Below are 18,404 nucleotides of genomic sequence, written 5' to 3' on the forward strand. Positions count from 1 at the left end.
GAAGGTTCAAGCTATAGTTAATCTACCTACTCCTTCTAGCCTTTGTCAACTCCAAAGTTTGCAAGTGAAAGAAATTTTTTTATGTCGCTTTGTACCCAATTATGCTGAGCTTACTAAAGGTTTCACTTGATTGTTGAAAAAAGGGGTTCCCTTTCTATGGGATGACATAGCCCAAAAATATTTCAATGCTTTGAAGGATGTGTTGACTCACACACCTTTTTTACACCCTATTATTATCATCAAGATTATTTATTATACTTAGTTAAAATATACTATACTATTGCTATGGTGCTTGTCTAGGAAGACGATGCAAATGACGAACATGTGATTTACTACCTGAGTAGAAATCTTACCAGCACAAAGATAAAGTACTCACATGTGGATAAATTGGGTTTGGTAGCTGTGAAAGTTATCCAATGGTTCTGTCACTATATATTACTTGTAAAACTACAGTGGTTTCTGATTGTAACCATATGATCTATATCCTTACTCGTCAATTTCCAGGGGGAAAGTACTCGAAGTGGATTTTTATTCTACAAGGGTTTGATTTAGAATTCATTAAATCTAAGTCTAATAAATCCTTAGTATTTTCTGAATTAATTTGTGACCTTCCCTATACTAAAACAAAGACAATAAGTGAAGATTCCATTCTTGAAGAGACTCTTTTTCTAATCAATTCAGATGACCCATGGTATGGATATATCATCATTTATCTCCAAACCCAATTTTTTCATCTAAACTATCTCGTTCTCAATGTCTTCGAATATGATACCAAGTAAAACACTATCTTATCACCAGTGATATTATTTATCGCCATTGTATCTATCTTATTTTTCGACGATGTTTAACTCATCAAGAAGCTGAAAAAGTCTTGAATGATTACCATTCTGGAGCATGTGGAGAGAATATGTCTGGTTACACTACAACCCAAAAAATCTAACATGATGTCTATTTGTGGCCCACCATGTTTAAAGATTGCATTTTAGCAGTCCAGGAATGTCATGTCTACTAGATATATAATTGAAAAGTGCGTGATCCACTCACTCATTTATATCGAATAGTTGTTGTTGTTCCTTTTGCCAAATGGGGCATATAATTTATGACATGTAACCCTCACTCGATCAGGGGACATGGTTATATTATCGTTGTAGTCAATTATTTCAAAAAATGGGGTGAGGCGATGCGTACATTTGACAACGACGATACAATTTCTGCACTATTTGTATTCAATCACATTATTACATGATTTGGTCTACCACAAGCCATCATCATAGACCATGGCACACATTTTCAAAATTGTATGATGTCCAAGTTAACTGCTAAGTTGGGGCTACGTCATGATAGCTCTACTCCTTATTATTTGCAGGACAAAGGCCAGGTTGAAGCCACGAACAAGGTTTTGAAAATGATGCTTCAACGAATCATAGGGATCCATCAATCAAATTGACACATCATACTTTTTTTCAGCATTATGGGCATATCGTACTTCAGTCAAAACGATAATTGGATTTTCTCTCTTCCAGTTAGTTTATGGTCTAGAAGCTATTTTTCCAATTGAATGCAAAATCCTATCTTTGAAACTAGCAGTCGAAATTCTCCGTGCTACTTATGTTGAGTAAGAATGTTTGTTGCACTTAACGCGTTTAGATGAAACTCGTCATGATTTCGCATTGGCTAATGAGACCCATAAGAAATGACTTAAATCACAATTTGATAAAATTGTTAACCCTCGTGTCTTTTCTGAAGGTGACTTGGTCTTGCTATATGACCAAGAGCTTGATAAGCTCAAAGTTGGCAAGATTGAGCCCATGTGGCTTGGACCTTACATGGTAAAATGTGTGCTTGTGAAGGGGGCATATGAACTATTGGATTATGACGAAATACCATACCACAACCCCGAAATGGGTTGTATCTCAAAAAGTACTATGCCTAAAGTTTTTCTGCATAGATACTTTGTATATTGTTGTACCATATTTTTTTTGGTGTGCTGCAATTTTATTTTCTTACGAGCCTCTCTTATTTCCCCTGCTTATCTTGTTTTACAATTGGTATGCAGATGTCAATGTTTCCTCAACCTTACATTGGCTATGCTGATGACACTGGTCATAGTACCCAAAATATTTCTTCCACTACATGAGAAATTTATATGCCTAGAGATGTTTTAGTGATTTTGAATGGAATTTTCCTTGGTCAAACAAATAACAACATTGCACAGTATAGTGCAATTATTGGAATTTTGTCTGATTCCATTTCACTTAGTATTCGTTGTCTAGTTGTTAGATTGGATTCTCAACTCATGGTATTACATTTGAGTAACATTTATTTAGTTAGAAGTACGCTAATATTAAGGATGTTTTTATTGGTTTGATTACATTGTATATCAAAATATTCCAATACATTTAAACACATTAACCGAAACATTAGAAAACTATGTATTAAATTGACATTTGCAACATTTGTAAAAAGAAACAATAGTCATTCACGCATTGTACAAAATAAGTAGAGTAAATAGTAGTCTCCATAGATTAAATGTTTATAAAAATTTTGGGTTCAAAAAAAGTGATGTCCAATATATATGAGGCCCACAACCTTTATTATCTGCATACATGCTGATTAAACCAAAATGACAAAATCTAGCTCAAAAGCCTAGGAACTAGGCATGATGCTCATGATAACAGATGATGGCGCGAGCCATTCATCGTAACAGATGACCAATCCGTCCAGGTACCCCTGCTGTATGCCTTTGATAACGAGGGGGAAGTTCATCAATCCCAGTGTCTAGAATATCCAGAGTTAGCCTATTAAGGTTCTCCTCAATCTCAGCCAAGGTTTCTACTGCAATAGGATCTTGCTCGATAATGCACACTAATTTTTCACCATGCCTAACTATTGGTGACATCATTGCTAGTCTGACTGGTTCAATGTCTGCATAGTATTTAGATAGTTGGTCTTGGAACAAAGTTAAAAACACACAAAAATTGGAAAATATTGAAAAATACAAAACAAAAAAAGTGAGAAGCTTTGCCTAGGTCACCCCACTGCATTCCTTTAGGAAGATGAATATATGGATCACCCCTGAAATATACACCTGAATATGGGTAATCCTCAACCATGAGTTGCTAACCCAACCCACAGGAAGAATGTAGGTGTGAAATTTATCAATGTACCACCTCCGTGGTGAGCCATCAAACTAACCCATTATATCATACAGGGATCTCTAGGACCCATCATCTACATAGAAACCTATGCGTGTAATAAGGGAATCCTCTCTAGAGAAAAATACACTACAATCAATCCATAACCAAAACGTTTAAATCAATCTATCTTTTCTTTGGTTAGATGTCCTTTCAAACTGACTAACACCCCTTCACACCAATTGAATATGGTTGGATGCATACACTCTAATGCATATTGCATTTATGCTTTTGTAGCCATGTGAGAAGTTGCACTTATACATAAGCAAGTAATGGTGAACAAAATGGTACTCAATGGGAGTTATCTTATATCTTTGATCTCAATCCTTCCAGTACTCTTTTGGAATCCTTGAACACAATATTCTCTTATGTAATAATATGTTAGTTCACCTCCACCCCAGGGGCGGATAGTGAAACATTAGCTCCTTGGCATGAAATCCCTGCCAAGAAGTAGATGTCTTCAACATCAATGGTAAGGGTGTGTACATCAATCTAGAAATGTTGTTGTTGGACATTCCAGGCTCTCAGCAGCTAGTTCAACAAATCCAATTGGTCCATCATGTCTAGGATCAAAAATAATTTTGCAAGGCCACAGTTCTTGAGTGCTTGCATGGTTGATGGATCATTAGCTACAATGGAATCATGTTATTCATGCTCTCTCTCTCCATTTTATTTTTAAGGTAAAAAATCAACAGTGAACGACGAAAACATGTTAGATATCCATAGATATACCACTATAACAATGTCTACCACATAGTTGAGAAAATAATTAATTCCATAGATATCCCACTATAACAAGGTCTACTACGTAGTTGAGAAAATAATTAATTCCATAGATATCCCACTATAACAATGTCTACCACATAGTTGAGAAAAACCCCTTAAGCACAAAGGCATCCCATGAAGCTAAAACTTCCTTAATATCAAATGTATGTTTTAACCTATACAATTAATCCCTACAAATATATTCTTAGTAATACTAAAAAAATGCAAGTGCACACACACACACACACATTAACACAAAGATTTCACCCTAGAAACCCAAAATTAGAAAAACTAGAAATATTTTTGAATATTATAATACATTATATATATATATATATATATATATATATATATATATATATATATATATATATATATATATATATATATATTCTGAAGAATCCATAAATTGTCAATCCATTTACCTTGTATTATAATATAATTGTAGTTCCTTAACTAAAACAAAAAAAACCATGGGTTAAACCACCATGCATAAGAAAACCACTAAAAGAAAAATAGAAGTGTTCCCAAAACCATAAAAAACGATAAAAAATCATCCAAAATATTTTTCAAGGGCATTGACCCTAAACCCCTGCATAAAGGGCCTCTACCTTGTTGCACCTAATGAAATTTACAACACATGGAACTATTTATGCAAATAATATAACACATTCCCAACATAGGTAGACTCATAAACAAAAGAGGACAAGAGAGGATTAAGTGGTAATTGAAACTATAGAGTTTGTAGCAATGGGAATCAACTAAAAAAATCTAACATCGATAGCCACTACTAGAATTATAATATCCTAAATCTTTAGGGAAGCTATATTTAATATCGTGGAAAAAACAAAAAAATTTAAGGATAAAATAGCTGACGTAAGTATTGAGTTGAGTATTATAACACCTCAAACATAACTCAATGGAATTCATCATTTTCTATCACACATGAGAAGATCAAATTATACCAATGATCCATGACTTCTATTAGTACATTTCTTCCCATAATGGATTATTATTAGCATTATTGTGGTAAAGTAAAAGTTTAAATGGTGAATTGCATATACTTATATATTTCCTCCTTCCCATGTGCTTTTCATCCCTATCATGCCTTCCACTTCTTTCCAAACCTTTTTATTAAAGGAGCATAAAATAATTAAATGTTCTATGGTTTTATGAGCTTGTTTGCACAAGCTGCATCAACTTGGACTATTAAAGCTCTTTTTTCCTAAAGGACTTCCTAGGTTAGAGCCTTATTATTTAAAATCATCCACATGAAAAACATATTTTTAGATGGATACTTTAGTTTCTAAATAATTCTCCACCACCAGACAGGTTGGCCCTCCAAACCTTCCTTAATAAGTGCTTTGTAGCCTAGCTAAGGAAAAATGATGTTCTAGAGGGATTGAGTGTTAGGTCCCTAGTTCATTTGTGTAATGTAAAGTAGGCTTCCCCCTCGAAGAGGCTTATTTCTAAGGCATTCATCTATCTTTTCTATATTTTTGTGAGTTGGTTTCATAACATTGAGAGGCCAAATCAACTGATCATATTCTTCTCAAAATTTTACATTGTTGTATTTTAAAAAAATTGTCTAAGTCTTCCATTCCTCAACAAATTATTTTCTCAATCCAATTTCCTCCTATGTGAGCCAATGTTGACGCAAATACATAGATCTCTCCCACTTCAGTTTTTGTCTAAGAGTAAAATCCATTACTTTTGAGCTCTTGGATCAACCAAAAAGATAATATGTGCAACCTTTACCATCTATCCATGGAACAAGGCATATTTTAACATTCTATCCTTTCCCCACCTTCCATATCAACTAATTACCTATCGCTTGAAAAGCTGTGTTCATATCTTTCAAAATGTTTGAGGCATTATGTAATGGTCTGTTTGGATTTCTAACCCAATATTTGTCTATATTTGGAGTGATATATTTTGCATTGATAACTTAGGCCCATATTACTTTTCCTTGTTATGTAATCCTCAATATATTTTTAGCAAGCACAAATTTGAAGAAGAGAAAGGGATTTTTGTGACCCCATCTTGTGCCAGCCTTTGAAATATCCACTTTTTCCATGAGGCTAACATAAGTCCTTTCTTTTTGTGATCTCTTGACCATATAAATTTGTAGCACAATTTAAAATCAACTTAGGCAACCATTTACATACCATGCCTTGGTACTTGTAGTTGTAGATGCATGTCTACATGAGATGTAACATAGTCAAGTGCATAAGAAAACACAATAAGTAGGTAATGACATTGGGCTAAGAATCATAAATGTAGATATGTAAAGGAAACTATATTGTTGGGTAGCCAATTGAACCAATATCACATTTTTTTTTTAACTTTTTACTCGGAATGAGAACATTCCACTTAGTGGAATCAGTAACTTTGTACATTTTAAAGAGAGAATCCATACAGGTGAGTTAAATTAAAATATTTGTGGAATAACCTATTCATATATTTTTAAACCCAATGTTCCAGACTTGTATGTGAGTCCATGTTCAAGGGAACGCCTAGATTCTTGAGAACTTTGGTATGAATTAGGGCAAGGAAATGGTAAGGATATATATACTGATAGATGAGGGGAATGATTTGGAGTCGGCTAGTATACATTTTTATTATGCTTTATAATTTTAATGTAATTCTGTTAACTATAAAATTAGGATATGAGAAAATTATTTCATTTAAATTAGTTAATAGTTAATTTTATGTTACATTATTATCCAATTTCTATATTAATGTTGACGTGGATTGTAGAAAAGAATGACACACGCCGCAATTTAACATGACGGGTTTTATCCATCGTTGACAAACCGCATCCTGAACAGAATCTATGTGACAATCGACATTGCATCACTCCCTCCCCTCCTAATCAAAACTGAAACACTGACCACAATGATGTTGATACACAAAATTTTGTGCCCTATCATAACACCCACATGCAGGTAAAAGCGATTGCAAAAATACCTACCAATCATACACTTATCTCTCAAACTGAAGAATTCAATAAACCCACTGTCATCAACCTTTCAAACCTAGTCTTGGACCACGCTTCCCAATCCATCCTTCAAAAGGGCCTTAATTTCACCATCACCCCTAATAAAATCCCTGTTGATGATATAATTAGCAACATAGAAGTAGCCCTAAAGGATTTCAACCTAACCGAAGCAAAAGAAATCAGACAAGACATTGCAAAGATTCTTAGAAATGCCAAACCTCCATCTTGCAACATATCTAAAGAAGAAAAAATCGCTCTAAATAACCTGAAAAAGAATAAAGACATAATTATCTTAAAAGAAGACAAAGGCAATTCCACTATAGTTATGAACATATCTGATTATGACATGAAAATGGAAGATCACTTAAACAATAGTGGATGCTATAAAATCCTTGATAAATATCCTAGCGCTAAAATTCTTAGGGATGTCACCAAGAAAATAAAAGATTCATCTCTTGACACCATTACAAAAAAGAAAATCACCCCAACTAGCTCCATCACTCCGAGAATTTATGGTGCCCCCAAAATCCATAAAGAGGGCACCCCATTAAGACCCATAGTCAATACCATAGGTTCCCCCACCTACCTCCTTGCTCAATACCTTGCAAAAAAGTTACGTCCCTTAGCTGGAAACACGTCATCCTATATTAAAGACTCTGCATCATTCATTCAATGGACCAAAAACCTTGAAATGAAAGATGAAGATCTCATGGTTAGTTTTGACGTTGTTTCCTTATACTCTATGATTCCTTTGGATGAAGCCATCGAATTTATGCAATCAATCACTGATAGTGAAACCATTGATCTCCTCAAAACTTACTTAAAATCATCTTACTTTAGATTTAAAGGGAAAATTTATACTCAAACTCATGGAGTAGCAATGGGATCACCTCTATCTCCTATAATTTCCAACATATACATGGAACATTTTGAACAAAAAGACCTCAAATCCTCTCCTTACTCCCCTAAAGAATGGAAAAGATTTTTCGATGATGTTTTCGCAAAATGGACCCATGGTAAGGACAAGCTAGAAGAATTTTTTGCTCATATTAGTGATCTTTCAAATCACATTAAATTCACTATCGAGGTAGAAAAGAATAAACAGTTACTGTTTCTTGACATCCTCTTAACAAAAAAATATGGGAAGCTTAGCTCCACAATCTATAGAAAGAAAACCCACACGGAAAGGTACCTTCACGCTAACTCTCATCACCATCCTAAGCAAAAATTGGAATTATAAAAACCCTAACCATAAGAGCCTCTAGAATTTCTGACCCTGAACACCTAAAAAATGAAATAAAACACTTCTATCAAGTCTTTGAGCATAATGGTTATAAGAAAAACATCATTAACAAAACCATCCACAAAACCCTAAAAGAAAATAAGATAAAGAAAACCTTTAACATTCCCAAAATATCTTTACCTTACATAAAAGGAACAACTGATAAAATTTCTAGAATCCTAAAGAAGCACAACATAAGATTGCTTTCACTCCCCCTAACACCATTAGAAAAATCGTAGACTCCGCGAAGGACCCTATAAACTCTAGACTACAAAAAGGGGTGTACATTGTCCCTTGCTCATGTGGAAAACAATACATAGGTGAAACCGATAGATCGTTAAACATTAGGATTAAGTAGCATGCTGCTGAGATATCAAGGAACATAACATCAAAATCTGCTCTTACAGAACATGCTCTCACCTCCTCACACTACATTTGTATGGAAGAAGCCAAACTCATCATCAAGGAAGAGCATTACCTAAAATGAAAAATTAAAGAGGCCATAGAAATTGAAAAGAGGAAAAACAATATAAACGGTGACAAAGGCCTTATCATAAGCAATACCTAGAAACCCTTAATAAACCATACCTCTCATAACAACAATTCTAATAATATGAACATTAACTTATAATATTTCTTTTAATCATATTAACTTAGATTTATTATTTTAACTCATAATAATTAAACAAAAAAATTATTATACATTAGCTTTAATAAATTTGTTAAGATTAAACTTAGTAGTGATGATATATATAAGTAATATAAACTACATCCCTTTAATGGTAGGAATCTAAGTATTAAAAATAATCAAATTAATCTTAATAAAACTTCTAAAATATCCCTCATAACAACAATTCTAATAATAATAATTTTAAACATTAACAATAATTTTAATCTCATTAAATTACAATCATATTAACTTAAACCAAACATTTCAACTCACAATAATGGTACATTTTAAATGACAAGTAAATTAAATTAAAAAATAAAAAATAAAAATTTAATTAACAAAATCATTATTAAAAGTAAAACATATTAATTAGGTTTTAAGTGATTATATTCTTTTCTACAATCCACATCAACATTAATTTTATATATACATTGGATAATAATGTAACATAAAATTAACTATTAATTAATTTAAATGAAATAATTTTCTCATATCATAATTTTATAGTTAATAAAATTACATTAAAATTATAAAGCATAATAAAAATTTATACCAGCCGACTCCAAATCATTCCCCTCATCTATCAGTATATATATCCTTACCATTTCCTTGCCCTAATCCATACCAATCTTCTCAAGAATCTGGGTGTTCCCCTGAAGATGGACTCACATAGAAGTTCGAAACGTTGGGTTTAAAAAACTTTGAACAGGTTATTCCACAAATATTTTAACTTCGTACATATGACTACCACTATTTCACCAACTAGAACAATTTTTTCATGAATGTCACAGTCCAGCTTATAACGTCTCTTCATAGACTTGAACCCATATAGTCGGGGACACAAAATGTGTGCCATACCACTTGAGCTAAGTTTCTTTGACCAATATCAAAATTATTATTACCCAAATGTAGCTTTAATGACTATTAAGTTTTTGCTAGCTCTAAGATTGTAGTTTCCATAAATACTAATATCATTCATGTATCAAAATAAAAAGTATGAAACATTAATACATTGATAACAACCCTTATCAAAATAATACAATTGACATCTTGAGCATACAACATATAAATTTTCATTGAAGCTTCCTATTACCCAATATCATGTTATACAACATTTGGGTATGGGCATACTTATAACTTCTATCAAATATGTCAAGCTATGGGACATTTATTTTGGTCCAGTTGACGGTGTTGGATTCCGCCAACATTATAAGGCGATATCCCCAATGTGAAGTCACAATTAGACCTCACACCATTTGGTGTAGGAGTCCCATATGATCCTACGAACCAACCACCATTGGATTGATTTAAATATATGCCTTGGATAACAACCAACACAAGAGAACACACACTACTTTGGGGGATCAAGAATGATAGCTTTGTGAGACATCCAATGTAATGTATACGAGGGGGACTTCCATTTATGGTGAGGGAAAACAAGACACCAATTAGAAAATTAATAGTACTATCCTAAAGGGGAACCTGAGAATAAAGAAAAAGGGTTGCTGAGTACCTATAGATTAGTCCACATAGTAAAAAACAATTGTTAAAGCATAACAACATTCATTCAATAAAGGCCATAACCAAGCAACAAATTAGTTCACCAACTTAGTATGTGAATAAAGAAACATATACCATAAACATAACTAGAATAGCCCAACTACATCTATGATACATGTATAAAGGAATGCTATCTCATTGAGCTTCTGATTAAAAGTATAAGATCCCAATTACACTATTACATAGATGAAACATTTTATCCAATAGTGGAACACGAAGCCACAACTTTCTTCTCCAAAGAATGATCTATCTCCTATGTATTACAAGAGAAGCCAAGGTAAGATCTATAGAATCTAGATCCTTTCAAAAGCCATGGCCAAAAAAAGCCTCTTGATTGAGTTATGAGGAGTTATTTATAACAATTACAATGACACTTGAGCTTCCTCATGACTCTTCAACTCCTATGACTATCCATATTCACTACACGACTTTTAAATTCCAATGTGTAGCTTTTCATATTCCACACGTGTTCCTTGGAATTCATTTCATAATACTTATTTCATAAGACAATTTACAAATGAGATGTTGTCCGAATAAGACAAAAATGACTTTGGGACAAAACTCATCAAATAGGTAAATCATTTGCTTCTTCATGGAGTTTGCTTGTAATGTGAGTGTGCCATGCCCTAAACTCCTTTACGATGACTTCAACCTGGATTAGTAAGTCCCCTATGTAGTGCATCTTCACCTCCAGTGCCTCCGTTAATATGTTCTTGGAACTTAACTATATAGTCTACAACCATGAGAGCTTCATGTGCACTTTGACTGGTGGAAAAGAATACTATCGAATAAATTCTTTGGTTACCTCTAAGCCTTCCTTCTTTGTCACTTGCTTGATTTGTTAAATCTATTCTCTGATCTCCTGGAGTATGACCTCCCTTCCTCTGGTTTCTTCAAGAGTTCTGATGGCGGGAATCTCCTACTTCTGTGTTAGAGACTCAAACCCATTATATAGTTGGTGTATGCATCCATAGTACTAACCAACTGTGCTCCCAGATGCAAGTAATTTTATAGGTGGAGTCTCAATTAAACTCTATCCATTTCTGCGAAGACCTTATCCTTCCTTTCCAAATGTTGCAAGGCATTCAGATATTTAGCAACCCATTCTTGCATTTGGTCAACTAATCTATTTTATATCTTCAGGAGCTTCACCACTTCCTATGAATTCTTATGAATGTAAATGAGAGGATCCACGACTTGCTATGTCAGTATCATCACATCATATAATCGTGCCATAGTGTCCTCCATTGGCCCCAACTCTTCTTGCATGGTTAACTACCATTCTATGGCATTGAAGTTATGTGATGATAGTCACTAGTTCTCCACTGTAAGATGTTCTACCTATTGCTTCACTGTAGTGAGTTCCCTTCTCAACCTGACATTCACATTCAACAAGTACTCTGAGTTATCCTGAGCAACTGTAGAGAATGCAACATTTTCCGCCATAACCACCTTCATATTTCTTCTAGTGTTGGTATAGATCACCTTCTCTGTGGACACTGAGATTGGATTCTGAGGATCCTTTGAGAAGTATCTATAACTCTATTGCATGATCCTCTTTTTTAGATGATCAAATGTTACACTACATACATCTGTAACTCTGTCTGCTAGTGGAGGTGTGATCCCCATCTCTCCAAATGGAAGATGACTTCTTGTGAGAGGATGCTCTCCATGGAAAAATTTAGGGGCTAATGTTTGCCCAGTGGGCTAATTTTCCATGATTTTTCCACAAAAAAGATTCACCAATTTCCAATTTTTATAAAAGACAATTCACCCAAATTTTAGAATATAAAATTATTTTACCTTAAAAATCGCCAACATTATATAGAGGCTATAGATAAAATCATTATAAATTTGAATAATTTTACAAATATATCAATAAATATTTTATAGTTTGCATATTAGGGATTAGTGAGATTCACCAATGTTTCTAAACTTCAAGAAAATTTTCCATCCTTAAAATTTTCCTTGATGCTCTCGTGGAGTTCCCAGTGTTAGAAAATTATATATTACGGAGCAATGGAACACATAAAATATTGCAGAAATATAAACACAGAAAACGAACAAAACAAGAGAGACACAGATATACGTGGTTCACCCAGTTTGGGCTACGTCCACCCCGAACAGCTAGTCCTTCCTTTCTATTATCCAGCAAAATGAAGAGACCCAACCTACAGCAAATCCGCTGTAATATCCTTTGTTTTCTCTCACAGTCTCACCTCTCTGTTTCTCGCTCACATAATACACATCTATATATCAGCCTCTAATACAATGCCCTCATACAAAGAGAGGGGTTTCCTTCTAGGGCAAAAAACCCTAAACTAAACATAAGTTCTACCGTCAGATCATCTGCCTAATGAACGGCCCAGATTGACTAGAAATTACTATACTTTTACAAGGCAATTCTACATTTGTTTTTAGCTTCGAGGGCACTGCCCCTGAGCCCCCGCCGCGGGACCGCTGGCCCCCGGACCCCCACGGGGGGGACAAGTCCCCCCTGCACCCCCCCGCGTGGAGGGGTGTACAAACTTCCTAGGGTATACATCCGGCTGAAACAAAGACCTCTGAACAATCATGCTCCACACACAACAATCTCCCACTTGGAGAATGATTGCAGAAACTCCACCGCTGCTTCATTTACTGGACAATGACTCCTCTTTGGACCTGGCTGTTTCTCATCTTCATCATCATCCTTGAAGACCAATTGAAACTGAGCATATTCTCAGTTTCTCCCTAGTTACAACTTTTGTTAGCATATCTGCAGGATTCTGGCTAGTGTGTATCTTTTCCAGCTTCAACTCTCCATCTTCCAACACTGATCGTATGAAATGGTACTTGAGCTGTATGTGTTTAGTCCTAGAATGAAATGCTGAGTTCTTTGCAAGATGAATGGCACTTTGGCTATCACTGTATAACGTGCCCATATCATGCTCCTTACCCAATTCACCCATAAACCTTTGTAACCAAATCATTTCTTTACTAGCCTCTGTAGCAGCAACATACTCTGCTTCTGTTGTTGAAAGTGCAACAACACTTTGGATTTTTGAAATCCAACTGACAGCTGTTCCACCAACAATAAATACATATCCTGTAGTGCTCCTCCTGTTATCCATGTCACCTACCATATCTGCATCAACATATCCCTGTAGAGAAATGTTTGCACCACCAAAGCATAATGCTTGATTTGTGGTACCTTTCAAATATCTGAGAATCCATTTCACTGCCATCCAATGTTCCTTTCCTGGATTGTTCATGTACCTGCTTACAACTCCCACTGCATGTGCAATATCAGGCCTTGTGCAGACCATTGCATACATTAAGCTTCCAACTGCTGATGCATATGGAACTTTAGACATATAATCCATGTCTTCTTGGGTCTTTGGGCACATCTCCTTACTAAGTTTGAAATGGCTAGCAAAAGGTGTACTAACTGGTTTTGCATCGTGCATATTAAATCTTTTCAACACCTTTTGTATGTACTCATTCTGAGACAATGTTAATTTGCGATTTTTCCTGTCTCTAGTGATTCTCATACCAAGGATTTGTTTTGCAGCTCCCAAATCCTTCATTGCAAATGAATTTGCCAATTTTCTTTTGAGTACATTTATTTTCTGCATGTTAGATCCTGCAACAAGCATGTCATCCACATACAATAACAATATAATATAGCTACCATCATTTTTCTTTTTCAGATAAACACAATGATCAGAGTGACATCTAGTATAACCTTGTTCAAACATAAACTTGTCAAATTTTAGATACCACTGCCTTGGAGCCTGTTTTAAGCCATACAAGCTCTTCTTCAACTGCACACTAGTTTCTCCTTCCCTTTCACCTCATATCCTTGTGGCTGCTGCATATATATCTCTTCCTCCAAATCCCCATGGAGAAAGGCTGTCTTTACATCTAACTGCTCAAGATGCAAATCTTTAGCTGCTACAAGACTTAAAATAGTTCTGTTGGAAGTCATTTTAACAACAGGAGAAAATATTTCATCAAAATCAATACCTTTCTTTTGTGCAAACCCCTTCACCACAAGTCTAGCTTTGTACCTCTGTTTTCCTCCATCTTCTTCCTTCAGCCTGTAAACCCATTTATTCTTCAATGTAGTTTTTCCTGCAGGCAACCTGACTAAATCCCAAGTCTGGTTATGCATTAAGGAGTCCATCTCTTCTTCCATGGCTACCTCCCACTTCTTCCTGCTTTCAACCTGCATTGCTTCTTCATAACATTCGGGTTCACCAGAATCAGTCAAAAATAAATAATATAATGAAGGAGAGTATCGTTCAGGGGGTCTACTTATCCTGGTAGATCTTCTAACACCACTTTAAGGTGTTTGGGGTGCCTGTTGTTGTTGTGGTGGTTGTTGTTGTTGTGGTTGTTTATTATTATTATTTTCAGGCACCTTTCCTTTTTCAGTGATTTCATCAAGAACTGTGTATGCCTTGTTTTCCTTTTCCTGTTTCTTTTCCTGCAACTAATTCTTATACAAGACCTTTTCATTGAATATTACATCTCTGCTCCTAATGATTTTGTGATTTTTGTAATCATATAAGCGATAACCAAAATCATTAACACCATATCCAATAAAGGTACATTTCTTTGACTTTGCCTCAAGCTTTGTTCTATTTTATTTATCAATATGGACAAAGGCCTCACAACCAAAAGGCTTTAAAAAGGAGTAGTTTACCTTTTTACCTGTCCATGCTTCCTCTGGAACACCACCATCCAAGGAACTTGAAGGCCCTCTGTTTATTAGATAAACAACAGTATCTACAACATCTGCCCAAAACTGTAAGGGCAATCCTGCATGCAATCTCATGCACCTTGCACGCTCCATGATTGTTCTGTTCATCCTTTCTGACACACCATTTTCTTGTGGTGTTCTTGGAACTGTCTTCTCTCTACGAATTCCATGCTCTGAACAGTACCTATCAAACTCTTTGCTACAATATTCACCTCCATTGTCTGATCTAAGACACTTCAATTTCTTTCCTGTCTCAATCTCAACCAAAGCTTTCCATTTCTTGAAAGTATCAAATACATCAGATTTATTATTAATAAAATAAATCCAAGTTTTTCTAGTTGCATCATCAATAAAAGTAACATAATAACGAGAGCCACCGAGAGATGATACATGAGCAAGTTCCCATACATCTGTATGCACAAGCTCTAATTTTTCATTCTTCTTTTCTTTCCCAACTCTGAGAAATCTGACTCTCTTCTGTTTTCCATAAATGCAATTCTCACAGAAGTCCAAATCAACATTCTTCAAACCCGGCAACAAATTCCTTGAGTGAAGAATCTTCATCCCCTTTTCACTCATGTGTCTGAACCTATGATGCCTTAATGCTGCATCTGCTCCTTTGGAAGTTAAAGCATTAACAGAGTTAGAAATACAATTGCATAAATACAATGTACCAACCTTTTCGCCTTTTGCTATTACAAGGGCTCCTTTGGTGACCTTCCAAGCTTTATCTGTGAAAGTTGTCACACAACCTTCACCGCCTAACTGCCCTGTTGAAATCAGATTTTTCTTTAGATCTGGAACATGCCTTACCTCCTTTAATATCCATTGGTTTCCATTCTGCTGTTTTACAAGAACCTTACCCAGTCCAACGATTTTACAGGGTTTATCATCACCCAGACGAACTTGTCCAAAATCTCCTTGAACATAGTCATGAAAGTATTTCTTATCAGGTGTGGCATGGAATGAAGCCCCTGAATCTATCACCCAGGAATCAGTAATATTTTCGAAAGAAAGAATCAAAGCATCTTGTAACACCTCACCTGTCACATTTGCTTCATGATTGTTTTCTTGCTATGCATCTCCTTCTTTTCCCTTCCGAGATCTACAGTCTTTCTTTAGGTGTCCTTTCTTTCCACATTTCCAGCACACTATCCCCGATCTGGACTTGGATCTGCCTTTCCTTGATTTACTGCGATATCCTGAGCTCTTTCCTCTTTCCATTTTTCTTCCTCTAGACTATGCGCTCAAAGCATTTCCCGATGTCTCACCAGAGCTTTTCCGTCGCATTTCCTTGATAAGGATAGCACCGACAACATCATCAAAATTTAAAGTACTAGATCCAGAAACGGAGTTACTAATGGCCATTACCAAACCATTCCAACTTTCTGGTAATGAGCACAAGAATAACAAAGCTCTAACTTCATCGTCAAATTTTACCCCTACAAAACTTAACTGACTTGTAACTGTATTAAAATCATTTAAATGGTTTGCAACAGATCCACCTTCCGACATATTCATATTAAATAACCGTTTCATAAGAAATACCCTGTTTGAGGCCGAGGGTTTTTCATATAGTTTCGACAACGTCTGCATCAAACCCTCTGTCGTGGTTTCCTTCGAAATGTTGAAGGCGACTGACGCAGCAAGGCACAACCGTATTGTTTCGATTGCCTTTCTATTGAGAAGGTTCCATTCTTCGTCTTTCATACCCGTCGGCATCTTTTTTTTTCCACCCAATGGTAGGTATAGATCTTTCTGATACAGATAATCTTCTATCTGCATCTTCCACAGTGAGAAGTTTTGGCCGTTAAATTTCTCGACCCTAAACTTACCATCTTCCGCCATTGCTCCCACTCGAACCAGGAACCCTTCTTTCCTATGAGTTTATCAGCCAAATAGACCTTCGGCTTTGATACCAGTTGTTAGAAAATTATATATTACGGAGCAATGGAACACATAAAATATTGCAGAAATATAAACACAGAAAATGCACAAAACAAGAGAGACACAGATATACGTGGTTCACCCAGTTTGGGCTACGTCCACCCCAAACAGCCAGTCCTTCCTTTCTATTATCCAACAAAATGAAGAGACACAACCTACAGCAAATCCGCTGTAATATCCTCTGTTTTCTCTCACAGTCTCACCTCTCTGTTTCTCGCTCACAGAATACACATCTATATATCAGCCTCCAATACAATGCCCTCATACAAAGAGAGGGGTTGCCTTCTAGGGCAAAAACCCTAAACTAAACATAAGTTCTACCGTCAGATCATCTGCCTAATGAACAGCCCAGATTGACTAGAAATTACTATACTTTTACAAGGCAATTTTACATTTGTTTTTAGCTTCGAGGGCGCTGCCCCCGAGCCCCCGCCGGGGGACCGCTGGCCCCCGGACCCCCCAGCCGGGGGGATCGGCCCCCCCGGACCCCCGCGGGGGGGACAAGTCCCCCCCGCACCCCCCCGCGTGGAGGGGTGTACAAACTTCCTGGCGTATACATCCGGCTGAAACAAAGACCTCTGAACAATCATGCTCCACACACAACACCCAGTTCTTCTTCCATTAGCTGGATGGTATCTTCTTCCTAAAAATTCTCCTCTTCCATCTCCTGAGTCAATTATTATGCTTCCAATATATGTGTTGCTTCCTCCTCTTGGGACTGTCTCTTCCACTCTTCTTCCATCCTCCTCCTCTCTTCTTCTTCTTTTATTCGTTCTATTCAAGAAACTCATCCTACTAACTTTTCCTCTCCTCCTCTTCTATTTCTCTTCTCTCCCGTTCTTCTTGAATAGCTCCCAAGTTTAATGGATTAGCCTTTCATTTATTACTGTTATCACCTGTCGAGGAATATCTGATCCTTTTCTTAGGAGCTAGTTTCCTTACTTGAGGTGTTATCTTCTCCTCCTCCTACTCTTGCAAATGTTGAGCTGGTGGATCATGGGGTGAACTAGCCTCCATCAACGGATGTGTATTCATGTTAACATTGTAACTATTCTTTATTTTCTCATCCTTTGTTGTGGACATAGATGAGTACCCCATATTGTGATAGATCCTTTGACAATGATACCAGACAATTCACCTAGTATCGTATCCATGGAAATATTTAGTAGCAAAGTGTAGCAGTTCAACTCCTGTATATCTACTTCCGTAGCCTTGTGACTCTTTAACTCATACAATCT

The sequence above is a fragment of the Pinus tabuliformis genome, chromosome Q (assembly GCF_031772625.1).
Source record: "Pinus tabuliformis cultivar Carrire ecotype Pingquan chromosome Q, CPIR1, whole genome shotgun sequence".
NCBI classification, from domain to species: Eukaryota; Viridiplantae; Streptophyta; class Pinopsida; order Pinales; family Pinaceae; genus Pinus; species Pinus tabuliformis.